The sequence below is a fragment of the Orcinus orca genome, chromosome 5, assembly GCF_937001465.1.
Source record: "Orcinus orca chromosome 5, mOrcOrc1.1, whole genome shotgun sequence".
Classification (NCBI taxonomy): Eukaryota; Metazoa; Chordata; class Mammalia; order Artiodactyla; family Delphinidae; genus Orcinus; species Orcinus orca.
Genome location: NC_064563.1, coordinates 32806082 through 32833580, shown reverse-complemented (window position 1 = coordinate 32833580; position 27499 = coordinate 32806082). Strand labels below are relative to the sequence as shown.

The following is a 27499-nucleotide window of genomic DNA, read 5'->3' as shown; positions in this document are numbered from 1 at the left end:
TGTAGGGTAGGATCATGGGAGAAAGTGGCTGAGACAGGGTAGTAAACAAGATCAACATATTTAACACTGTGGAGAAAAGGTCAAGAACCTAAGAGGCCAGGACATCAGACGGACTATCTATTTGAATGTCAAAATCAATAAGAATTACGCTAGAAATAGTGTTGGAGTGACAGTGAACCAAAAGGTAAAATCAAGGAATGAAAGGGAGTGACCTTGGGGAGCCTTCAATCCTGCAATAAGGAAGGGTGGTGGGTGGTAAAGTCTAATGTTATGTGACTCAGAGCAGGGGATTTGGGTAGAGGGCAGGTGGAGAATGGTGTGAAAGTAGCAATGAGGAACCAGAATGACACCAACCAGGCCTCATGTTTGAAGGGTGTGGAAGAGAAAAAGAGTTGTCATCTAAGAGAGCTACAGGGAAATCAGCATCCTCAGGGGAAAGTACAGTTTCAATTTAAATAAGAAGGTAAAGGAAGTTGAAGAAAGCTTCAGAGAAGAGACCCAGGATCTGGGGATCCAGGATCTGGGGATTTTGCTGTTGTCTACCCATGAGTCCACAGGGCTCAGTGGAAGGGTTAGGATTTCTGGAGATGGTATAGAGGCTTGGAGTTCCCCCTCCTCCTCCTCTTCATCATCATCATCATCATCATCTTCATCTCTCCCTTGCATACATCCTCAGTTCTTTTGCCTCTTTCTCACTTCAGCAGCCTTGCCTGGCTGAACCACAGCACTGATTAAATCCAATTCTTTGCCTATTCCATGCCTGTAAAATCATGCTGCTGAGCTTGCATTAAATTAATGATCATAACCTTGAGTGGGCCCATAATGCTGCCTGGCAATCATACTAGATTTCTCCAGTCATTTTCTGTTTCATTTCCTCCTAGATGATTATTGCATGTCTTCAATCTCCTTACATGTTCACCATCTCCTCCCCAGTCTTCACTTTCAATTGATGACCTTGATTCCTAGTTACAGAAAAGAAATAGAAGAAAAAGAGCTTTCACAGGCTTTTACAACTATACCTACCTACTACTTGTAGTAGTATCCGTATCCTCTGCTTTCTTTCCTCTTACTGTGAAAGAGCTAACCTAATAAGTGCTTCGTAATTCTTTGTCTTATATCAGTTTTACCCTCTCTGAATCATTGTCTTATACACGAAAATATGCTTGTATTTTCCCCCATCTTAAAAATAATCCTCCTTGACTCCACTTTCCCCTCTTACTATTGCCTTGTTTCAGTTAAACTTCACAGCAAAACTTCTTGGAAGAGTTGTCTGTAGTCTGTTGCTAGTTTTTGTCTTCCCATTCTTTTTTTGTACTCAAGCCAGTCATATTTCTGCTCCCAAAATTCCATCAAAACATTTCTCTACAGTTATCTGACTTAACATTCAGGAGCAGAGTTAACCACTGTCTCCTCCTTGTAATACCTTCTTCACTTTATTTTAAAATACTTGTCAAGAACTATGCAGATCTAAGATTTTACCCTATTTGTAAGCTAACAAGTTAGCTTGCCAGTTTCATGAATAGTGGTAGAAGACACAAGACTTCTACATCAGAGATGAAAGACAGTTTATTACTTACAGCAATAGCAGTAGCCAGAGTAGGAGTCTTTTTGTACTGGTTCCCTTAGCACTAGTTACTCTGAGACAATGTGAAGGGGGCCAGACTACACCTTTCCACATAGTGAGTTGAGTTATTAGAAACGAAACCTGATCTTAGAGAACCCAAATATTTTATAATGGTCAATAAGCATGCCTTCTCTTTGCTCCAGAGGGAGATAGTACCAAGTTTTCCAAGGCTGTTTGCTATACAGACATTCTTGAAAAAGATCATATGGAACTATCATATCATATAAAATATTATATCACTGACTATCAAGACAGGCAGTGCCTTGCTTGCAATGTGTACAGAAACACGAGAGACCCATGGAGAACTGTCTCACAATTCCTCCCTCTCTGACCACTTCTTTTCTCTCTCCTCTCCTTCACTTCCCCAGACTCTAGGTCTGGGCTGTCTAGCACTATAGCCACTAGCTCATGTAGCTATTTAAATTAAGTTTTCAGTTATTCAGTTGCATTAGCCATATTACAGGTGCTCAATAGCCACATGAATGGCACAGATATATAAATATTTCATCATCTTAGAAAGTTCTATTAGACAGCACTACTCTGCATGTTTGAGTGCTCCTAAGCTCAGCCTTTGGATGTTTCTTTCTGTATTCTATTCCTATATAGAAATAGAGATTTCTATAGAATCTTGTAGAATAAGATTTATTATGGAATAAATATTTATATATATTTATTTCCTTTCTATATTCCCTCCCTTGGTGATCTCATCTAGTCTCAAGGCTTTAAATATAACTCTCAAATTTGTATAATCCTAAATTTCTCCCCAGAAGTCCAGATTTAATTCTTTAATAGCATTCTGCACACCTTTACCTGACTGCCTAGTAGGCACCTCAAAAGTAACGGCCAAAACTGAACTACTGACCTTCTTGCCACAGCTGCTCCCTCTCCCACCAACAAATCTGTTCCTCCTGCAGTCTTCCCAGTATGAGTTAAGTCAGTTCTCTTCTTCCAGTTGTTCAAGCAAACAAACAACAGTTTTAAAAAAATCAACCCTTAGATTCATCCTTGACCTCCCTCTTTTCCACAAAACCGACACATCTGTCCCACTGGCTCTTGTTTCAAAATATATCCAGAATCTGACTTTTCACCCTTCCCCTGCTACCACCTGGTCCAAGCCAACATCATCTTTTACCTGGATTATTCGAGGCAAATTTGGCCCCCTTTTTGGTCTCCCTGCTTCTACTCTTGTCCCCTGTGGTCCATTCTCATAAGAGCAACTAGAATGGTCTTGTTTAAAAAGTAAGTCAGATCATGTATTTCTCTGCTCAGAATTCTTTAGTAGCTTCCTATCTCACTGAATAAAAGTCAAAGTCTAGTCACACTGGCATTCTCACTCTTGCTAAAATATTCAAGACATGCTCCCACCTCAGAGCCTTTATAGTTGGTGTTCTTTCCACCACTTCCCCCCCCCAACGCAGCTCCACACATGTGCTTTTTCCCTCATGATACTGACTTATTGAAGAGACCAGGCCAGTTGTCTTATAGTGAGCCATATAATGAATTTCTCTGTTTACTTATGGTGGTGTGTAGCTTATTTCTCTATTGGCCTGTATTTCCTATAATTGGACATTAAATCTGAAAGTTTGATTAAAGCTAAATATTCTTGGCAAGAAAAATCCATACATGATATTCAGTCTTCATATTACATCGAATTGGAAGGTACATATCTGATTATCCCACCATTAGTGATTCTAAGTTTAACCAAGGTGTTAAGGTGGTAACTTTCAGATCCGTCCATTATAAATTTATATTTTTACCTTTGTGATTAACAGTCTGAAGGGTGAATGTTATTTTTTTAATCATGTGATTTTTAATAATGTTTTTTAGCTATATAAGTTTGTTTTTTCAAATAAAATATTTTTTAGAGATCCATCCAATATATAAAACAGATAACAGCAGAACTATTCTAGTTGCAGTGGGAAATGGCTAGTATTGGCAGCTTCCAAGGGAACTGTGACGAGCGCAGTTTGTAATTCACAGAGCCCAGCCAAGTGCTGGAGGAAACAGAGGCCCAAAGAGGATCCATGAAGTCTTAAGGCGGCCTAGCATCTCATGAGAAAGGCTCAGTGCGCTTTGTGTTAGAGCACAGTGTGGGGAGCTCTCACTTCCTGGGAAAGCCGTGGTTATGGATGATCACTAGAATGGCACTTGGTTTTTCCCTGGCAGTCCACCCACTGTTTTTAGTTGTCTGAGTGCTGTCTTTGACATTCTTTCTATCTGTTCTGCAGATGTGAAATTTGAAATTACTTCATTTTTAGCGTGTGTTGGGCTGCAGACTCTTTTTGTTTCCCTTTTGGAAATTCTTCATCCACAAAGAATTCCAGAATCAGACATTATTCATCTTATGTCTGGAACACTAAAATCTCATGAGCTTCCATATGTCTTACCTCTTTCCACCTTTAGAATATTGAAAATGCTGCCACAACTGAAGTCAGTTTTATCATTTCCTTGCTGCTTGCTTCCTTTCTGCACCTAATTTATCGTACAGCCTTAATGTGCCTTTGTAAAGAATTGAACAAGTAAATTTGGTATATCCACAGAATGTATCTAAGATGTATGGTATATATTTTTATTTTCATGAAAAGAGGTCTCCCTATATTAAGTGGAAAAAGCAGATAATAAACTATAATTGTCTCACTTTTGTTAAAAAATTAATATTCACAAAAATCCCATGTCTATTTCTGTGAATGTTTATGTGTGTGTTGGAAGTCAAAAAAGGCAAAAATGTTCATATTGATATTATCTCTGGGTGTGATCTTTATTTTCCTCTTTGTATTTCTCTCTTTTTTTTCCCCCAGCAGTCGTGTCTTATTTCTACAGTCATTACTTTTATAAAGATTAAAATTGTTTTTTTAAAAAATAAGCAATAATAACTTTGATCTGTCAAATCCAAGCTATGTTGAAGGCGATTCCAGGCTCATCCTCTGCTTACTCCATCCATGCCATCTGTTGGGATTTTTCCCTGTTCTCTTATTGTCCCATTCAAGCAAGTTTTCCCCTGACCCAAGCTTGTATTTATTTTACTCCAGGTTCCTGGTCCTCTCCTAGAATTGCTCACTTGGCTCTGGAGAGATTCTCTGTTCTCTTGTACCCAAATAAACTTGTCAGAAAAGGAAAGGAGGATGCAAAAATTATGTTCTAAAAGGAACTGTCACTAGAATGTGATCAAGGCCCAGAAGTGCCCCAATATACACCTGTTGAATGAATTGATCTATTCTTTTTTGTCTCATTTATTTTATAAGTTCCTATAATCAGGAGCTTTGCTTGTTTTCTATAATGCCCTAAACATTTTGGGTACTTAATATACATTAATGAATAGTCCTTTCTTTTAAAGACCCATAATTTACCTAATAAAAGTGAATGTAGGATCTGTTGTCAACTTTGACCAGAATTTGTGCTTGCACAGGGTTACAGAAAAGGACAGGATTTAAAGATAACTTACATTCAGCTCCTACTCATAGATTTGTGATCATGGGTAGTCACATAAGCCTCTGAGCTTCCTTCATTTATAGCCTTACTGATTCTCTTCTGGACTGTTTCTGCAGAGGCCTTCTGCCTGGTCTGCCTGGCTTTGGTCTTGCTTCCCCAACTCTGTCCTCTGCAGTGCTACACAGTGATACACCCACAGTGTAAATCTGACCTGGTCCCCACCACCCCCGACTGAAATCTCTCAGGGACTCTCTGATGCTACATTGCCTCCCACCCAACCCCCACCATTTAGCGGTAGCACCTAGAAGCCTCTCTTCAAACTTGCCACTGGAATAACACCAAACTCCCAGTAGCTCCTCACACCTCCCAGGCCTCCTGGGGCTACCTCCTGCCTTGCTCCATTTGTCCACAAGGTATCTTTCTGCAGCCACTGCTTCTGCTTAACTCCAGGCTGGGCTTGGCAGCCCTCCTCTCTGGGGTGCCTTCCTTGATGTAAAAGATACTCTGTTTCTCTGCCCACTCACACTGCAAGCTGTTTGAGGCAAAATTATAGGATCTGTAGTTCCCTTGTCTTGAAGAGTACCTGGCAGCATTCAAATGTTTATTAAACTGTATTGTATATATGTTCTTCTAAACCATCCAAATGATTTTTATTTACAGAATGTGATTTCATTTTTATATAATCTCCTCCAAAATAAGAAAAAGGCTTAGAAAAGGAAAATATATGAATTAAAGTAACTTAAAATACTACCAGCAGTCAGAGATGACTATTTTTTGGAATATATTATAGAGAATTTTTTTAAATTATAAAATGGTCAAAGTTTAACCTCCTGATTTTCCTTTGGAGCCAGTACTCCAAGAAATCAGTAGCTTTGCAAATTACATGCATTAAAAATTAATAACCAGTTCATTGTGCTTTCCACATCAAAGAATACAAAATAGTTTTCTGGTAAATATATAGCTTTTTTGTAATTCAAAACAAGAAAGAATTTTTTGCTTTTCTCGTGTTCCCTAGACCCCAGAGCCATCTTTTGTCCTATTTTTCCAGAAGAGAAGGCGAATCCCAGTGAGGGAAGTGACTTGACCATCTTACTGAGCTGGTCAGTACAGAAGCAGAAGCTGGGAGGAGGAGCCCCTGACTGCCCACCTGGTGCTTTTCCCCTCAGGCACATTTCCTCTTTCTCCACTGGAGTAAAGATAAAAGTAAGTTTTTAAGCACTTCTAATTCCTGTATGCTCAAATTAGACCTGCTGCTGAGATGTTCTTATTTTACTTTTAGTCTCATTAAGACATTAGCCCTAAACCTAGAGCATTAATTGTTCTTTCATGTTCATATGTATAATTTCTTTGAGCACAAGAAAAATATTGCCTTCTAAGAGATTTCTTAATTTGTTTTCTCAACTATTTTTGAAGAGAACACAACAAATAAAATATTCCAGGTCTCCTTTCTTATCCTGCAAATACATATAGTATATGTTTTTGTATTCCTCTAAATTGTACTCTCGGGATCAGTTTCCATACTGAGTCATCCACCACCGAGCACCCGTGTTTTCCAGGCAAACTGTTTTATTATTTCTAAATGACTCATTCCTTCTGAATCATCACACCTATGTATTCTGTTAAATAAAAAGTTTTAGGCACTTTTCTACAATTTTTCTTCTTCCAGACTTCAAAATGTCCATTTAAATGACATGGCTATTCAACCAGTTTTACCTTGCATCTACGATTTATGTGGATCATTTTCTTCTTGAATCCTTTCATAATTTGAGATAAGCAGAGGAAGTTCTTTACCTCATACCCTCTGCTCCAGATGTTTCCTGAAATAGAACACATAAATAGCAACATAAAAATATGTGTAACATCATTCTCTGTTTTCCATCATCATATTTATGCTGTTTAAGGTTTTATTAACTTCCCAAATTTCTACATGAATTTAGGGAGAAACACCTGTAAAAGAAAAGTATAGCTTTAATGTTTGTTGGTACACAAAATCTTTGGAATTCAGCTTGTTGGAAGAATGTAGCACTTTCCTCCCTTGACTTCCATGTCATATTTGGCTGGTTCTCTTCCTGCCCTTTGGAAGTTCATTCTCTATCTTCTTCCTTGAATCATTCTCCTCACCCTATACATACCAGCCTTCCTCAGAGTTTTTTTTTGTTTTTTTGTTTTTTTGTCTCATTATTCTCATATTCTTTTTTTTAATTTTATTGGAGTATAGTCGATTTACAACGTTGTATTAGTTTCAGGTGTACAGCAAAGTGAATCAGTAATACATATACATATATCCACTCTTTTTTTTTTTTTTTTAGATTTTTCTCCCATATAGGCCATTACAGAGTATTGAGTAGAGTGCCTTGTGCTATATAGCAGGTTCTTATTAGTTATCTGTTTTATGTATAGTAGTGTGCATATGTCAGTCCCAATCTCCCAGTTTATCCCTCCCACCCCCACATCCCCTGGTAACTATAAGTTTGCTTTCTACATCTGTGACTCTACTTCTGTTTTGTAAATTAAGTTCACTTGTACCTTTTTTTTTTAGATTCTACATATAAACGATATCATATAATATTTGTCTTTCTGTGTCTGACTTACTTCACTCAGTATGACAATCTCTAGGTCCATCCATGTTCTGCAAATGGCATTATTTTGTTCTTTTTTTATGGCTGAGTAATATTCCATTGTATATATGTACCACATCTTCTTTATCTGTTCTTCTGTTGATGGACATATAGGTTGCTTCCATGCCCTGGCTATTGAAAATAGTGCTGCAGTGAACACTGTGGTGCATGTATCTTTTTGAATTACGGTTTTCTCAAGGTATATGCCCAGCAGTGGGATGCTGGGTCATATGGTAGTTTTACTTTTAGTTGTTTTTTTTTATGTCTATTCTTATGCTAATACCACATTGTATTGAGTACTGTAGCTTTATAGTAAGTTTTTTTTTTTAACATCTTTATTGGGATATAATTGCTTTACAATGGTGTGTTAGTTTCTGCTTTATTAACAAAGTGAATCAGTTATACATATACATATGTTCCCATATCTCTTCCCTCTTGCGTCTCCCTCCCTCCCACCCTCCCTATCCCACCCCTCCAGGCGGTCACAAAGCACCGAGCTGATCTCCCTGTGCTATGCGGCTGCTTCCCACTAGCTATCTGCCTTACGTTTGGTAGTGTATATATGTCCATGCCTCTCTCTCGCTTTGTCACAGCTTACCCTTTCCCCTCCCCATATTCTCAAGTCCATTCTCCAGTAGGTCTGTGTCTTTATTCCTGTCTTACCCCTAGGGTCTTCATGACATTTTTTTTTCTTAAATTCCATATATATGTGTTAGCATACGGTATTTGCCTTTCTCTTTCTGACTTACTTCACTCTGTATGACAGATTCTAGGTCTATCCACCTCATTACAAACAGCTCAATTTCATTTCTTTTTATTGCTAAGTAATATTCCATTGTATATATGTGCCACATCTTCTTTATCCATTCATCCGATGATGGGCACTTAGGTTGTCTCCATCTCCAGGCTATTGTAAATAGAGCTGCAATGCACATTTTGGTACATGATTCTTTTTGAATTATGGTTTTCTAAGGTTATATGCCCAGTAGTGGGATTGCTGGGTCATATGGTAGTTCTATTTGTAGTTTTTTAAGGAACCTCCATACTGTTCTCCATAGTGGCTGTATCAATTCACATTCCCACCAGTAGTGCTGGAGTGTTCCCTTTTCTCCGCACCCTCTCCAGCATTTATTGTTTATAGATTTTTTGATGATGGCCATTCTGACTGGTGTGAGATTATATCTCATTGTAGTTTTGATTTGCATTTCTCTAATGATTAATGATGTTGAGCATTCTTTCATATGTTTGTTGGCAGTCTGTATATCTTCTTTGGACAAATGTCTGTTTAGGTCTTCTGCCCATTTTTGGATTGGGTTGTTTGTTTTTTTGTTACTGAGCTGCATGAGCTGCTTGTAAATTTTGGAAATTAATCCTTTGTCAGTTGCTTCATTTGCAAATATTTTCTCCCATTCTGAGGGTTGTCTTTTGGTCTTGTTTATGGTTTCCTTTGCTGTGCAAAAGCTTTGAAGTTTCATTAAGTCCCATTTGTTTATTTTTGTTTTTATTTCCATTTCTCTAGGAGGTGGGTCAAAAAGGATCTTGCTGTGATTTATGTCATAGAGTGTTCTGCCTATATTTTCCTCTAAGAGTTTGATAGTTTCTGGCCTTACATTTAGGTCTTTAATCCATTTTGAGCTTATTTTTGTGTATGGTGTTAGGAAGTGATCTAATCTCATACTTTTACATGTACCTGTGCATTTTTCCCAGCACCACTTATTAAAGAGGCTCTCCTTTCTCCACTGTATATTCCTGCCTCCCTTATCAAAGATAAGGTGACCATATGTGCGTGGGTTTATCTCTGGGCTTTCTATCCTGTTCCATTGATCTATCTTTCTGTTTTTGTACCAGTACCATACTGTCTTGATTACTGTAGCTTTGTAGTATAGTCTGAAGGCAGGGAGCCTGATTCCTCCAGCTCTGTTTTTCATTCTCAAGATTGCTTTGGCTATTCGGGGTCTTTTGTGTTTCCATACAAATTGTGAAATTTTTTGTTCTAGTTCTGTGAAAAATGCCAGTGGTAGTTTGATAGGGATTGCATTGAATCTGTAAATTGCTTTGGGTAGTAGATTCATTTTCACAATGTTGATTCTTCCAGTCCAAGAACATGGTATATCTCTCCATCTGTTTCTATCATCTTTAATTTCTTTCATCAGTGTCTTATAGTTTTCTGAGTACAGGTCTTTTGTCTCCTTAGGTAGGTTCATTCCTAGATATTGTATTCTTTTTGTTGCAATGGTAAATGGGAGTGTTTTCTTGATTTCACTTTCAGATTTTTCATCATTAGTGTATAGGAATGCAAGAGATTTCTGTGCATTAATTTTGTATCCTGCTACTTTACCAAATTCATTGATTAGCTCTAGTAGTTTTCTGGTAGCATCTTTAGGATTCTCTATGTACAGTATCATGTCATCTGCAAACAGTGACAGTTTTACTTCTTCTTTTCTGATTTGGATTCCTTTTATTTCTTTTTCTTGTCTGATTGCTGTGGCTAAAACTTCCAAAACTATGTTGAATAAGAGTGGTGAGAGTGGGAAACTTGGTCTTGTTCCTGATCTTAGTGTAAATGGTTTCAGTTTTTCACCATTGAGGGTGATGTTGGCTGTGGGTTTGTCATATATGGCCTTTATTATGTTGAGGAAAGTTCCCTCTATGTCTACTTTCTGTGGGGTTTTTATCATAAATGTGTGTTGAATTTTGTCAAAAGCTTTCTCTGCATTTATTGAGATGATCATATGGTTTTTCTCCTTCAATTTGTTAATATGGTGTATCACGTTGATTGATTTGCATATGTTGAAGAATCCTTGCATGCCTGGAATAAACCCCACTTGATCATAGTGTATGATCCTTTTAATGTGCTCATGGATTCTGTTTGCTAGTATTTTGTTGAGGATTTTTGCATCTATGTTCATCAGTGATACTGGCCTGTAGTTTTCTTTCTTTGTGACATCTTTTTCTGGTTTTGGTATCAGGGTGATGGTGGCCTTGTAGAATGAGTTTGGGAGTGTTCCTCCCTCTGCTATATTTCGGAAGAGTTTGAGAAGGATAGGTGTTAGCTCTTCTCTAAATGTTTGATAGAATTCGCCTGTGAAGCCATCTGGTCCTGGGCTTTTGTTTGAAGATTTTTAATCACAGTTTCAATTTCAGTGCTTGTGATTGGTCTGTTCATATTTTCTATTTCTTCCTGGTTCAGTCTAGGCAGGTTGTGCATTTCTAAGAATTTGTCCATTTCTTCCATGTTGTCCATTTTATTGGCATAGAGTTGCTTGTAGTAATCTCTCATGATCCTTTGTATTTCTGCAGTGTCAGTTGTTACTTCTCCTTTTTCATTTCTAATTCTATTGATTTGAGTCTTCTCTCTATTTTTCTTGGTGAGTCTGGCTAATGGTTTATCAGTGTTTATCTTCTCAAAGAACCAGCTTTTAGTTTTATTGATCTTTGCTATCATTTCCTTCATTTCTTTTTCATTTATTTCTCATCTGATCTTTATGATTTCTTTCCTTCTGCTAACTATGGGGTTTTTTTGTTCTTCTTTCTCTAATTGCTTTAGTTGCAATGTTAGGTTGTTTATTCGAGATGTTTCCTGTTTCTTAAGGTAGGATTGTATTGCTATAAACTTCCCTCTTAGAACTGCTTTTGCTGCATCCCATAGGTTTTGGGTCGTCGTGTCTCCATTGTCATTTGTTTCTAGGTATTTTTTGATTTCCTCTTTGATTTCTTCAGTGATCACTTCATTATTAAGTAGTGTATTGTTTAACCTCCATATGTTTGTGTTTCTTACAGATCTTTTCCTGTAATTGATATCTAGTCTCATAGCATTGTGGTTGGAAAACATACTTGATAAGATTTCAGTTTTCTTAAGTTTACCAAGGCTAGATTTGTGATGCAAGATATCATCTATCCTGGAGAATGTTCCATGAGCACTTGAGAAAAATGTGTATTCTGTTGTTTTTGGATGGAATGTCCTATAAATATCAATTAAGTCCATCTTGTTTAATGGGTCATTTAAAGCTTGTGTTTCCTTATTTATTTTCATTTTGGATGATCTGTCCATTGCTGAAAGTGGGGTGTTAAAGTCCCCTACTATGATTGTATTACTGTCGATTTCCCCTTTTATGGCTGTTAGTATTTGCCTTATGTATTGAGGTGCTCCTATGTTGGGTGCATAAATATTTACAATTGTTATATCTTCTTTTTGGATCGATCCCTTGATCATTATGTACTGTCCTTATTTGTCTGTTATAATAGTCTTTATTTTAAAGTCTATTTTGTCTGATATGAGAATTGCTACTCCAGCTTTCTTCTGATATCCATTTGCATGGACTATCTTTTTACATCCCCTCACTTTCAGTCTGTATGTGTCCCTAGGTCTGAAGTGGGTCTCTTGTAGACAGCATATATACGGGTCTTGCTTTTTTATCCATTCTGCCAGTCTGTCTTTTGGTGGGAGCATTTAATCCACTTATATTTAAGGTAATTATCGACATGTATGTTCCTGTTCCCATTTTCTTAATTGTTTTGGGTTTGGTATTGTAGGTCTTCTCCTTCTCTTGTGTTTCTTGCTTAGAGAAGTTCCTTTAGCATTTGTTGTAAAGCTGGTTTGGTGGTGCTGAACTCTCTCAGCTTTTGCTTGTCTGTAAAGTTTTAATTTCTCCATCAAATCTGAATGAGATCCTTGCTGGGTAGAGTAATCTTGGTTGTAGGTTTTTCTCCTTCATCACTTTAAATATGTCCTGCCACTCCCTTATGGCTTGCAGAGTTTCTGCTGAAAGATCAGCTGTAACTTTATGGGGATTCCCTTGTGTGTTATTTGTTGTTTTTCCCTTGCTGCTTTTAATATGTTTTCTTTGTATTTAATTTTTAACAGTTTGATTAATATGTGTCTTGGCATGTTTCTCCTTGGATTTATCCTGTATGGGACTCTCTGTGCTTCCTGCACTTGATTAACTATTTCCTTTCCCATAGTAGGGAAGTTTTCAACTATAATCTCTTCAAATATTTTCTCAGTCCCTTTCTTTTTCTCTTCTTCTTCTGGAACCCCTATAATTCGAATGTTTGTGTGTTTAATGTTGTCCCAGAGGTCTCTGAGACTGTCTTCAGTTCTTTTCATTCTTTTTTCTTTATTCTGCTCTGCAGTAGTTATTTCCACTATTTTATCTTCCAGGTTACTTATCCGTTCTTCTGCCTCAGTTATTCTGCTATTGATCCCTTCTAGAGTATTTTTAATTTCATTTATTGTGTTGTTCATCATTGGCTGTTTCCTCTTTAGTTCTTCTAGGTCCTTGTTAAATGTTTCTTGCATTTTCTTTATTCTATTTCCAAGATTTTGGATCATCTTCACTATCATTGTTCTGAATTCTTTTTCAGGTAGACTGCCTATTTCCTCTTCATTTGTTAGGTCTGGTGGGTTTTTACCTTGCTCCTTCATCTGCTGTGTGTTTTTCTGTGTTTTCATTTTGCTTATCTTACTGTGTTTGGGGTCTCCTTTTCGCAGGCTGCAGGTTCGTAGTTCCCGTTGTTTTTGGTGTCTGTCCTCAGTGGCTAAGGTTGGTTCAGTGGGTTGTGTACGTTTCCTGGTGGAGGGGACTGCTGCCTGTGTTCTGGTAGATGAGGCTGGATCTTGTCTTTCTGATGGGCAGGTCCACGTCTGGTGATGTGTTTTGGGGTGTCTGTGGCCTTGTTATGATTTTAGGCAGCCTCTGCTAAAGGGGCTGTGTTCCTGTCTTGCTAGTTGTTTGGCATAGGGTGTCCAGCACTGTAGCTTGCTGGTCGTCAAGTGAAGCTGGGTATTGCTGTTGAGATGGAGATCTCTGGGAGATTTTCACCATTTGTATTACGTGGAGCTGGGAGGTCTCTCGTGGACCAGTGTCCTGAAGTTGGCTTTCCCACCTCAACGGCACAGCCCTGACGCCTGGCTGGAGCACCAAGAGACTGTCCTCCACACGGCTCAGAATAAAAGGGAGAAAAAATAGAAAGAAAGAAAGAAAGAGGATCAAATAAAATTAAGTAAGATAAAATAAAGTTATTAAAATAAAAAGTAGTTATTAAGAAAAAAATTTTTTAAGTAAAAAAAAAAAATGGACGGACTGTACCCTAGGACAAAGCAAAGCTATACAGACAAAATCTCACACAGAAGCATACACATGCACACTCACAAAAAGAGGAAAAGGGGAAAAAATAATCTATCTTGCTCCCAAAGTCCACTTCCTCAATTTGGGATGATTTGCTGTCTATTCAGGTATTCCACAGATGCAGGTACATCAAGTTGATTGTGGAGCTTTAATCCGCTGCTTCTGAGGCTGCTGGGAGAAATTTCCCTTTCTCTTCTTTGTTTGCACAGCTCCCGGGATTCAGCTTTGGATTTGGCCCTGCTTCTGCGTGTAGGTCGCCTGAGGGCTTCTGTTCTTCCCTCAGACAGGACGGGGTTAAAGGAGCAGCTGATTTGGCAGCTCTGGCTCACTCAGGCCGCGGGGAGGGAGGGGTATGGATGCGTGGGGAGCCTGCGGCGGCAGAGGCCAGCATGAAGTTGCACCAGCCTGAGACGGGCAGTGCGTTCTCCCGGGGAAGTTGTCCCTGGATCCCGGGACCCTGGCAGTGGCGGGCTGCACAGGCTTCCCGGACGGGAGGTCTGGAAGGAGACCTGTGCTCGCACACAGGCTTCTTGGTGCCTGCAGCAGCAGCCTTAACGTCCCATGCCCGTCACTGGGGTCCGCGCTGAGAGCCGTGGCTCGCTCCCGTCTCTGTAGCTCCTTTAAGCAGCGCTCTTAATCTCCTCTCCTCGCTCACCAGGAAACAAAGAGGCAAGAAAAAGTCTCTTGTCTCTTTGGCAGCTCCAGACTTTTCCCGGACTCCCTCCCGGCTAGCCATGGTGCACTAACCCCTTCAGGCTGTGTTCACTCGGCCAACCCCAGTCCTCTCCCTGGGATCTAAGCTCTGAAGCCCGAGCCTCAGCTCCCAGCCCCAGCCCGCCCCGGCTGGTGAGAGACAAGCCTCTTGGGCTGGTGAGTGCTGGTGGGCACCCATCCTCTGTGCGGGAATCTCGCCGCTTTGCCCTCCACACCCCTGTTGCTGCACTCTCCTCCGCGGCGCTGAAGCTCTCCCCCTCCGCCACCCGCAGTCTCCGCCCGCGAAGGGGCTTCCTAGTGTGTGGAAACCTTTCCTCCTTCCCAGCTCCCTCCCACTGGTGCAGGTCCTGTCCCTATTCTTTTTGCCTCTGTTTTTTCTTTTTTCTTTTGCCCTAACCAGGTACGTGTGGAGTTTCTTGCCTGAGGTCTTCTGCCAGCGTTCAGTGGGTGTTCTATTGGAGCAGTTCCACATGTAGATGTATTTCTAATGTATGTGTGGGGAGGAAGGTGGTCTCCGCGTCCTACTCTTCTGCCATCTTCTTCTAGCTCTTCTGCCCATTTTTTTAATTGGGTTATTTGATTTTTTTGGTATTGAACTGCATGAGCTGTTCGTGTATTTTGGAGATTAATCCCTTGTCGCTTGCTTCATTTGCAAATATTTTCTCCCATTCTGAGGGTTATCTTTTTGTTTTGTTTCTGGTTTCCTTTGCTGTGCACAAGCTTTTAAGTTTAATTAGATCCCATTTGTTTATTTTTATTTTTCCTCAGAGTTTTGTCCTTGACTCTTTTCTCACCTATGCAGGTTCAGTCTTGTCCTCTCTTGTGGCTTTAAAACCTTTATCTGGTGCTTACTCCCAAGTCTTTATTTTCAACTCCTATCTCTACTGAATGGGAATTCAGTATATTCATCTGAATGGGAAATATGTCTCCTGGATGCCCCACCAAAATAACACATGCCTGCAGCTGAGTCTGTCTCCCCTAGACCCTTGCCCCCCATGCCTTAGCACACAATAATCAGCCGCAGCGTCATTTTTACATCTCCCTAGAACCCAGTTTTTAAAATTTGTTATCAAATATTACATATTCTCATATTTAAGGTGTCAATCCTTAAAAGACCTTTTGAAAATATCAGTTTCTCCTCCCAACTAGGCCTGCTCCTTAGAGACGACTGCCAATTTTTTCTTAGCTATTTCTTCCATTATTTACCTTCATATTTATAAATGCATATATATTGCAACTTCATCATTAATTAATTTTAAACCTTATGTCTTGCTTTCCTGATATGAATTTCAGTTCTCTCACCCCTGTTCCACCACATTAACAAAATAAAAGGTAAAAATTATGTGAGCATCTCAACAGATGCAGAATAAATATTTAACAGTATTAAACCACCTTATGAATGGATTAAAGACCTAAATGTAAGACCAGACACTATAAAACTCTTAGAGGAAAACATAGGCAGAACACTCTTTGACTTAAATCACAGCAAGATCTTTTTTGACCCACCTCCTAGAGAATTGGAAAGAAAATCAAAAATAAACACATGGGACCTGATGAAACTTAAAAGCTTTTGCACAGCAAAGGAAACCATAAACAAGATGAAAAGACAACCTCAGAATGGGAGAGAATATTTGCAAATGAAGCAACTGACAAAGGATTAATCTCCAAAATACACAAGCAGCTCATGCAGCTCAATATCAAAAAAACAACCCAACCCAAAAATGGGTGGAAGACCTAAATAGACATTTCTCCAAAGAAGACATACAGATTGCCAACAAACACATGAAACGATCCTCAGCATCACTAATCATTAGAGAAATGCAAATCAAAACCACAATGAGGTATCACCTCACACTGGTCAGAATGGCCATCATCAAAGAATCTACGAACAGTAAATGCTGGAGAGGCTGTGGAGAAAAGGGAACCCACTTGCACTGTTGGTGGGAATGTAAATTGATACAGCCACTATGGAGAATAGTATGGAGTTTCCTTACAAAATCAAAAAAAGAACTACCATATGACCCAGCAATCCCACTACTGGGTATATACCCTGAGAAAACCATAATTCAAAAAGATACGTGCACCCCAGTGTTCACTGCAGCACTATTTACAATAGCCAGGACATGGAAGGAAGCTAAATGTCCATCAACAGAGGAATGGGTAAAGAAGATGTGGTACATGTATACAATGGAATATTACTCAGCCATAAAAAGGAATGAAATTGGGTCATGTGTAGAGACATGGAGGGACCTAGACTCTGTCATACAGAGTGAAGTAAGTCAGAAAGAGAAAAACAAATACCATATGCTAACGCACGTATATGGAATCTAAAAGAACGGTACTGATGAACCTAATGGCACGTAGGGCAGGAATAAAGACGCAGACGTAGAGAATGATCTTGAGGACACGGTGGGGAGGGGAAGCTGGGATGAAGTGAGGGAGTAGCATTGACATATATGCGCTACCAAATGTAAAGTAGATAGCTAGTGGGCAGCTGCTGCATAGCACAGGGAGATCAGCTCAATGCTTTGTGACCTAGAGGGGTGGGATAGGGAGGGTGGGAGGGAGACTCAAGATGGAGGGGATATGGGGATATATGTATTCTTATAGTTGATTCACTTTGTTGTACAACAGAAACTAACACGATGTTGTAAAGCAATTATACTCCAGTAAAGATACATATTAAAAAAAAAAAGCTTATGAGATTTTTTTTTAACTTAACAAACTAGAAATAGAAGAGAACTTTCTCAATCTGATAAAGGGTATCTACCAAAAACCCTGCAGCTATCATCATATTTAATGGTGAAAGACTTTTCCCTAAGATCAGGTACAAGGCAAGGATTTCTGAACTCACCACTTCTATTCAATATTGTTCTGAAGATCCCAGCCAGTGCAGTAGTCAGTAAGGCAGTAAATATTGGAAAGGAAAAAGTAATAACTCTGTAGTCTCAGATAATATCATTGTCTATATAGAACATCCCAAGGAATTTACCCCTCAAATACTATAAGTGAATTTAGCCAGGTGGCAAGTGACAAGATCAATACACATAAGTCAAATGTATTTCTCTATACCAACAACAAACACAATGGAAAATGAAATTAAACTAACAGTACCATTTGTATTAGCATCAAAAAACATGAAATACTTGGGAGTAAATTTAATGAAAGGCTTACAGACATTGCTTAGAGAAATAAAAGAGCATTTAAATAAATGGAGAGATACACTACATTCATGGATTGTGATGACTGGAGACTTGATATTGTTAAGGTCTCCATTGTTACCAAATGGAGATTTAGATTCAATGAAATTCCAATCAAAACCCCAGCAGGTTTTCTTTGTGAAAATTGGCACACTGATTCCAGTATCGATATGGAAGTGCGGAGGACCTAGAATAGCTAAAACAAAAAGAAAAAAATGGAGGATTTACATTATTATTTTAAGGCTTACTATAAAGCTACAATAATTATGACAGAATGGCACTGGTGTTTATAAAGACAAAAGAATAGAGAATCCAGAAATAAATCCATATATATAGTAATTTGCTTTTCAGCAAAGGCTCCAACATAATTCAGGATAGTCTTTTGAACAAGTGGTGCTGGGTGATGTTCAAACTCAGCTCATACCATACATAAAAATTAATTCAAAATAGATTGTAGACCTAAACATAAAACTTGAGACCCCCAGAAAAACCTTAAGAGAAAACATCTATGTCCTTAAGATAGGCAGAGATCTTAAGACAGGATACAAATGTATTAACTATAAAAGAGAATTTGATTAATTGGATTAATAAAATTAGAATTAAAACCAAAAGCTACTGCTAAGAAAATGGAAAGGGAAGCCACAGACCAAGAGATATCTACATCTAAAATATGTAAATGAACTTTAGAGCTCAGTAGTCAAAGACAACCCAAAAGATTTGAATAGAAACTTCACAAAAAATGATACATTTGAATTGCTAATAATAAGCATATGAAAAATACTCAATATCATTAGTCGTCAGGGAAATGCAAATTAAAACCACAGTGGGGTACCACTTCACACCTGCTTTAAAATGGGTAAAATTAAGGAAACTGACGAGTATCCAAAAGGTTGTAGAGCCACTAGAGCTCTCAGGTGTTGCTGATGAGAGCGTAAAATGGTAGAACTACTTTGGAAAACTATTTTACAGGTTTTTTAAAATTAAAGTACACTTCTCATGACTCAGTATTTCCATTGTTAATTACCCAAAAGAAATGAACACGTATGCACAAAAAGACTTTTACTTGAAGGTTCACAGCAGTTTTAATTCATGATAGTCCAAACTAGAAACAACCCAGATGTCCGTTAACTGAATGGATAAGACAAATTTGGGTATATTTAATTATACATCAATAGAATATCTACTAAGCAGTAAAAAGGTATATACAAATGATGCATGCAATAACATGGATGAATCTCAGAACCATTGTTTGAAGTGAGAGAAGCCAGACTAAAAAGTATACATCTCATGTGATCACATTCATGTGAAGATCTAGAACTGGCAAAATGAATGTATCGTGATAGGACTCCGATCAGCAGTTGTCAGATATTGCAGCATAGGAGAACTGATTTGGGAAAGGGCACAGGAATAGTTTTAGGGTGATGTAAATGTTCTTTCTTTTTTAGGACAGTGGTTACTATACAATATGAACATTTTTACTGTATGTAAATTATACATCAGTAAAGCTGATTTAAAATAAAAGTGAGGCGCTGAAGAGCTGAGAGGAAGCTCTCTGTTTTAGAGTAGCATTTGTCAATTAGTGGGCTTCATGAAAGGTGATCATGTGGATAGATGGGATTTCCAATCTCCAGAAAAGGATTCTTTAATCCATAGTGGGGACTGGGAGCTGGAGGTAATAAGCCTGGTTTCTGGTGACCTGGACTTGGGCAGGGGAAAGGGGGCTGGTGGACTTACTCAGAAAGTAGACTTTTACTCAACTTTAAGTCCTTTACCACCCTCTCCTTCATATACAGCCCTGGGGTTGGTGCTTTTCTGGTTCAGTTTTTTTCACCAGCAAATAAGATTTCTGTCTTAGCAGGATGAAGGAGGGATGATTTTCTGAGTTTGTGGAGTAGTGGTGGGGAGAACTCTATTCCTTTGCATACTTTCCAACAGTCCCCTGTGTTCAGTCCTCTACCCTAGCCCATTTTCTGTGGTACTTGGTACCTCCTAACCTGGGCCTTTGGGGGTTGTGCAGGGAGAATTGGTTTGTTTGTCATTAGTATCCTTTCCTCCTCTAGTCTGCTAAGTCATTGACCATTCTGCTGCTGTTTTCTATCTTCATATACAGTGATTTGGGGTTACAGGTGTCGCTTAGGGTCTTTGAAGACAGAGTTTACATTCCTATTTTTGTTCTTACTGTTTGGAGGAGGACCTTAGAACAGTAAAATCCATACTGTATATTTTCAACTTCAGCAATACCAAACTCCTGCTAAGTCTCCAAACACACAAGGTTTTTTTCATATCTCTGTACCTTTGTAGAACTCTTTTTTGCTTATAAGGTCCCGTTTAATTTCTTCTTCACCTGCTAAGGCTTTTATCTTTCAAAATCCAGTTCTCCCTCCTAACTTTTCTTGTCGGCTGCCTCTGTACCTTTATTTCACAAGAAATCCACTTCATCAGGAAGTTTACTCTGGAGGAATACCAGGAGCCACTGGAAAGTACTTGTTAGACTAATCATACACTGATTAAAGTGAAAGTGATAGGAAGGGTTGAATGAACTCTGAAATTGCATATGAACCACTTAGATAGAAATTGGGAAAACAGACTCTGGCCCATTGCAGGGATGAAAGAAGCAGGGAAGATGAAAGCCTTGGGGGAGGTGGGCAGGCAGTGTGCAACAAGACCGGAGGAGGAATAAATGTAAACATTCAATATTTATTTATTTTATTTTATTTTTTTGGCTGCATCAGGTCTTAGTTGCAGCACGTGGGATCTTCGTTGAGGCATGCAAGATCTTTCATTGCGGCATGGGCTTTTCTCTAGTTGGGGTGTGTGGGTTTTCTCTCCCTAGTTGTGGCACGCGAGCTCCGGATCACGTGGGCTCTGTAGTTTGCAGCATGCGGACTCGTAGTTGTGGCGCATGGGCTTAGTTGCCCCATAGCACGTGGGATCTTAGTTCCTGACCAGGGATCAAACCTGCATCCCCTGCATTGGAAGGTGATTCCTTACCACTGGACCACCAGGGAAGTCCCATAAACATTCACAATATAAACTAATTTCCCTTTCTGCTTTCTACCCCTGACATACATGTTTAGACCGATATTTCGTCAAATTGAAGATTGTAAAACACTCATTGCATGTGCCATTAAGAAAAAAAAAACTCAAACTATGATACAATGCTTTCTTATTATTTAGAACTTTTTTACTTATTAGAAGAGTTCTTTTCACAGATATCGTTTAGACAGATATTTTTAATTATACATAACTCTTGTGCATACATAGTCTTTGGGACTATGCCATAGTCTTTGGGATTTTTTTTTGAAATCTCACTTGCCAAGGTTACCAGTGACCTTCACATTGGCAAAGCCAGTGGGTAATTTTTGTTTTTCCTTAACCTCTCAGCAGCATCCAACACTAGTGACCTCCATTTTGAAAGTTTCTCCTTCAGCATCCTTGAAATTGCTTCTTAGGATCCCTCTAAGAATTCTGTTCTTCTCTTTAACCCAGAAATGTCAGTGATCCTCAGCCCAGAGCCCTTCTCACTTTATGCACTCACCCTGAGTGACCTCTCAGGGCTGCCTCTTCAACCCAGATCTTGCTGCTGACATGCAGGTTTTTATATTCACACTTCATGCAGTCATCACCACTTGGATGTTCCACAGGTTCCTCTTCAAACAACACATTCAGAATAAAACTCTTATCTTTTCTATGGCCACCTCCCATAAGACAAAAAAAAAAGTCTGTGTTGGAAGTGACAACATTAGTCCCCCAATACCCAAGCGAGAAACCCAAGATTCCTCCCTCTTACTCTCTTCTCCTTTTCTGTGAATTCTTTCTCACTATCTAATCAGTGCCCTTCTCTTTGTTAGTTACTGCCACCTTCCTGGTTTAGGGTCTCACCACTTCTTGCATGGATTATTACAGCCTTCTAATTGATTTCCATGCCTCCACTCAGCTACTAGAGTCGTCTTTCTCAAACATAAACCTCATCATGTTACTTCCCAGCCTAAATGTCTTTGTTTCTTTTCCCATAGTTTTCCAAATAAAGTTCAGACTGCTTAGGTTAGCACACGAGACGGTCTGTGGTCCAGTTCCTGCTGCTCTCTGGTTTCCTCCCCTCTTGCATGTCTGTACACTTCCTCCGGTGAAATCAGCTGGAACTATCATAGTTCTGAACTCACTGTGCCATGTTAGGCCTCTGAGCCTTCACATGTATGTCTCCCTCTGCCTAGAGTATTCTTCCTTTCCTTTTTGTCTAAATAATTCTCATTAATCCCTTAAAACTAGGTATATACATCCCTTATTTGGGGAAGCCTTTCCTTACTCTTAGATCTGATTTAAATACTCTCTTTCAAAATGGACAAAGGGCATGAAGAAAGGCTTTGTGAATGAACAACACAAAATGCCTACTAGGTAAATAAAAAGATGTTCAGGCTCAGATTAAAACTGTACTTCATTTATTCACCTATCAAATTGGCAAAGATTTAAAGAGTGGTATCACTCAAGGAGAACGTGGGGAGATGAGCCCACTCCTACACTGACATTGGAAGTATAAATTTGCCATTCTTCTGGAGCACAGAAAATGGATGTGTATATTTATCTAAGAACCATTAAAAAGTATATGCATACACATACACCCCTTTTGACTCAGCATTCTCCTCCTTGCAATATATCCTAAGAAAATAAGTTTTTTTGGTAAAACATATTTTCACAAGGAAAATTTCAGGATGTTCATTCATAAAAATATTAACAGTGGTTATTTCTGAATGGTAATATGAGTAATTAAAGTGTTTTTCTAACTTTTCTGAGAAGAACATGTATTAATTGTGAGAGCAAAACGGGAAAACAGAGGCCCCAGCCTAGTGCTCCTGATACCCTGTTGTGCTTGCCTCCCCTGTTGCCCTCATTAAACAGTGAGTGTGCTGAGGGCTATCACCATGAATTATTCAGTATCATCCCACCAGCCCCTGGCTCAGAGTAGAAAATGCTGGATGAATGAGTTACACCAGTAACAGCTAACAGTTATTGAGCATTTCCTGTGTCTTGGGCATTGTTCTAAGCATTCGACATATTAACCTCACTCTCATGAGATGGGTACTATTATTATCTCTGTTTTGCAGGTGAAGTAGGCTGACAAAAGTTAACCAACTTCTGTAAGGCCACACAGCTGTAAGTGGCGGGGTTGGGATTCAAACCCATGCAGACTGGCTTTTACTAGTGACACAAGATAGCATCGTGGTTCTGAGTTAGATTGTATCTCTGATTGAGAATAGTTGGATTAGATTCCAGGTCTAGGATTCCAGCCAGACAATTGGGCATCAGTTGAATCATGGTCTAAATAAAAAGGCAGAATTTGACACCCACAGATCTGAACCAAATACCAGGGAAGTAATCTTCATTTCTTTGGCCTTTAAAAAAACAAAAATCATTTTAGACTGTAAACTTCTCATTGAAATTGGTATCACCCCTTGGGATTTAGCTTTGTTATATGTTCCCTCTCTCTGCTATTCATGTCCCTTCAAAACTTAAAGACCTAAATTTTTAATTAGTTCTTTAACTCTTCTTCCCACCACTTCTCTTTCTCAGTAAGATTACTTATGACACGTTCATCAAATTATATTTTTAAAACCTATCAATCTTCATTTTTACCATATCTTCTCTTTTTTTCTTTTAAAGTCTCAGAATTTCTGAAAGCTGCATTCCTATTATCTGGAACTGTACTGAATAATATGATGGCCACTAGCCATATGTGGCTTTCTAAGTTAAAATTAATCAAAATTAATTTGAATAGGCAAAAGATTTAAACAGCGCTTCTCCAGGGAGATACGGGGCTGGTCAGTAAGCACAGGAAAAGATGTTCAACATCATTAGCCATGTAGATGTAGGTTAAAGCCCCAATGAGATAACACTACACACTATTAGAAAGGCTAAAACAATCACAAATGTTGAAGAGGATGAAGAGGATGTGGAATCAACCATATCTCTCATACATTACTGGTGGGAATGTAAAATGGTATAGCCACTCTGGTAAACAGTTTGGCAGTTTCTTATAAAAATACACTTAACGTTCAACCCCACAATCAGACTTGTAAATAACCTGTGGTTAATTACCATAGAGAAATGAAAAACATGTTCACACAAAAACCTGCACACTAATACTCACAGCAGCTTTATTTGTAATAACCCAAACTGCAAACAACATAAATATCCTTTAATAGGTGAATGGGCAGACAAGCTGTGGTATATCCATACAATAAACTCAGCAATAAAAAGGAATGAACTGTTGATACATGCAGTAAAGTGAATGACTCTCAAAATCATTGTGTTCAGTGAGAGAAGCCAATCTCAAAAGTTTACATACTGTGTGATGCCACACATAAAACATTCTTGAAATGACAAAATCGTAATGATGGAGAACAGTTCAGTGGTCTGTTGACTGTATGACTACAAAAGGGTAGTATGAGGGGTTTTGAGGGATGATGGGGTAGTTCTGTATCATGATTGTGGTGGTACTTACTATAAAAGGAAGGGAAGAAGGAAAGAAAAGGAAGAAGTGATTCATGTAAAACTGGTGGTATCCAAATAAGCTCTGTTAATAGTCAGTTTCCTGGTTTGGGTCACTGTGGTGATATAGGATGTTAACATTCGAGGAAACTGGGGGAAGGGTACACAGGAACTCTCTATATTATTTTTGTAACTTCTATGTGAGTCTACAGCAATTTCAAAATTAAAATTTTTTAAATAAAGTTACAATTCAGTGCTTCAGTTACACCAGCCACGTTTTAAGTACTCAGCAGTCCCATGTGGCTAATGGCAGCCATATCAGTGCAGATATGGAATGTTTCCATCAATGCAGAAAGTTTTATTAGACAGCACTGGTCTAAAAGCATACGTCTGACTCTGGCCAGTGTTCTCTCCTCCTTGAGTATTTCAGATTCTAATATCACATGAATATTTTCTTGTATTTTCTGTCATGTTACTTTATCAACTTGTTGTTTTGCTTATTTTCAAACCTAGAGAAATACTTCTCTTTACTTTCTCAAATTTCATGTCAATTTAGGAATTTATTTGACATGGGTTATAATAGGTATCTGGATATTTAAATTTTCTAACAGTTCTGCATTTTGCTTCTGGACCAATTTTATCACCTGTATTAAGATATAGTCCTGGGACTTCCCTGGCAGTCCAGTGGTTAGGACTCCGAGCTTCCACTGCCAGGGGCATGGGTTTGGTCCCTGGTCAGGGAACTAAGATCCCGCATGCTGCACGGCGCAGCCAAAAAAAAAAAGATAAAAAAAAAAAAGCTCTCATACAGTTATTCTAATATACTTTCTTGACAGTATCCATTGTATTTTCCTTCTCTTTTACCCTTACCCAAAAGCTTTTTCAAAATGTTGGATTTCTGAAAAGGTGCGTAGTTTTTCGTGTTTGGTGCTGTTTCTTCCCTGTCTTCTGGGTGTACCTCTTTTGCAAAGGTAATTCCTTCGATTGCCATGTTCTAGTCTTTTGTCCCGTAACACTTATTCCTCTTCGGCACCTTTGTATTTTCACTTAAAAATTAATGGGTACTCACTTTATTGTGGAACTTTACTATGGAACTTTATACTTGAGCTTCATCCACCCTGCAGGATACTTTGCTTTATAGTTTTATATGAGCCACCATCTGGGATTTGAAGACAAGGCAGTAGAGGATGAAACAACAGCTCAAGATCCATTCACATAGCAACAAAGTTGAGACACTGAAGGAAAAAAAAGAATAGGGGTGACTCACCTGAAGAAAGCCACAAAAAAAGAAAAAGAAAGGAATATTGGAATTAAGATTTATATATTTGTGGAAGGAAAATCTGAATATTATAATGATATCAGTGTTCCTTCAAAATAATTCACAAGTTTATTACAATTATAATCAAATTCCTATAGGATTTTTCTTAAAACTTGACAATGCAGAAACTCATCTGGAAGACCATCAAAGAATATTTGAAGTGTAAAAACAAATCATAATTAGAAATAGGAGGGAAAAAAGCCAGGTAGTAAAACTTAATAAGACAACAGTAATTATGATAGTGTAGGCTTGGCATAAAAACAGAGTAATAATCATTGAATCTAAAGAGCCAGGAAATATACCCTAAACAGTAAAAGAATTCAACAAAAGAAAGGGTTCTTCTTGAATTAATTGTATAAATTATATCTGATTTCACTGTCTCTAATACATAAATAAACAAAGGATATGAATAGAAAATTTACCAAAGAAGAAATATAACAAATAAGGAAAATAAACAGAATTTTCTAGGATTGAAGAAATAAAAATGAAAACAATGAAGTTCTGTTTCTCATTATTAAATGGATAAAGGTTTTTATCATTAAAATGCAGATGCAATTGATGGTACAGTTAAACTCATGCTCTCCTTCTCTGCTGTCATCATCTCCTTCCTATCGTGGCCTTACTGCACCTTTCTTGGTGCAGTAATATTGCACATTCTATCATTCAACAAATCATATCAGCTCTACCTTTGAAATACATACAGTTTAAATGTCTCCAGTGTTCCTCTCCTGGTTCAAGCCCCCAGCCTTCTTGCCTGGTTTATTGCTATAGCCCCTGACTTGTTTCTTCTTATCTTGCTCCTCTGCAATCTCCTCTGAACACAGAAGCCAAAATTACCAATTTAAAATGTAAGTCTGCCAGCAATCCCACTACTGGGCATATACCCTGAGAAAACCATAATTCAAAAAGAGTCATGTACCACGGTGTTCATTGCAGCACTATTTACGATAGCCAGGACATTGAGGCAACCTAAGTGTCTATCGACAGATGAACGGATAAAGAAGATGTGGCACATATATACAATGGAATATTACTCAGCCATAAAAGGAAACGAAATTGAGTTATTTATAGTGAGGTGGATGGACCTAGAGTCTGTCATACAGAGTGAAGTAAGTCAGAAAGAGAAAAACAAATACTTTATGCTAACACATATATATGGAATCTAAAAAAAAAAATGGTTCTGATGAACCTAGGGGCAGGACAGGAATAAAGACACAGATGTAGAGAATGGACTTGAGGACACGGGGAGGGAGAAGGGTAAGCTGGGACGAAGTGAGAGAGTGGCATCAACATATATACACTACCGAATGTAAAATAATTAGCTAGTGGGAAGCAGCTGCATAGCACAGGGAGATCAGCTCAGTGCTTTGTGACCACATAGACGGGTGGAATAGGGAGGGTGGGAGGTAGATGCAAGAGGGAGGGGATGTGGGGATATACGTATACATATAGCTGATTCCCTTTGTTATACAGCAGAAGCTAACACAACGTTGTAAAGCAGTTATACTCCAATAAAGATGTTACATAACTAACTAAAAAAATATATAAATCTGATCATGTCATTTCTCTGCTCAGTAGACATCAGTTGTATCCCAGCTCACTCAGAGTAAAGCCAAATTCATCTTAATAGTCTACAGACCCTGCATGGTTTAGTGTCCTACCTTTCCTTTCTGACCTCATCACTCACACTGCCCCCCTTGCTTTCTCTACTCTGGTCATGTTAGTCTCCTTGTCATTCTTGTAGTAAGTCAAGCATACTCACACCTCAGAGCCTTTTTACTTATGGTTATTCTGCCTGAGATGTTTTAGCCCAAAATACCTCCTCAACCTGCTCTCTCTCTTCTTTCAGATCTCTGTTCAGATGTCAGTGAGGTCTTCCCTGACTGCCCTTTGTAACACAGTACCCTCTCATCCTTTCTAAGCCCTTGCTCCACTTCATTTTTCTCTATTGCACATATCACCATCTAAGTTATATGTTTACT

At 38.6% G+C, this 27499-nt stretch overlaps 1 protein-coding gene across 4 annotated transcripts in view; it reads left to right on the top strand.

Moving 5' to 3' along the window:
- PPP2R3A (protein phosphatase 2 regulatory subunit B''alpha) overlaps window positions 1–27499 on the top strand; it is a 221742-nt gene that overhangs the window by 25267 nt on the left and 168976 nt on the right. For 2 of the 4 annotated variants that reach the window (XM_033404081.2, XM_033404082.2), the window contains exon 2: window positions 6102–6256. The exons of the other annotated variants lie outside the window; for them this stretch is intronic. The gene's annotated coding sequence lies outside the window, so the exon portion shown is untranslated. The remainder of the gene's footprint in view (window positions 1–6101; window positions 6257–27499) is intronic. 4 annotated transcript variants of the gene reach the window in all.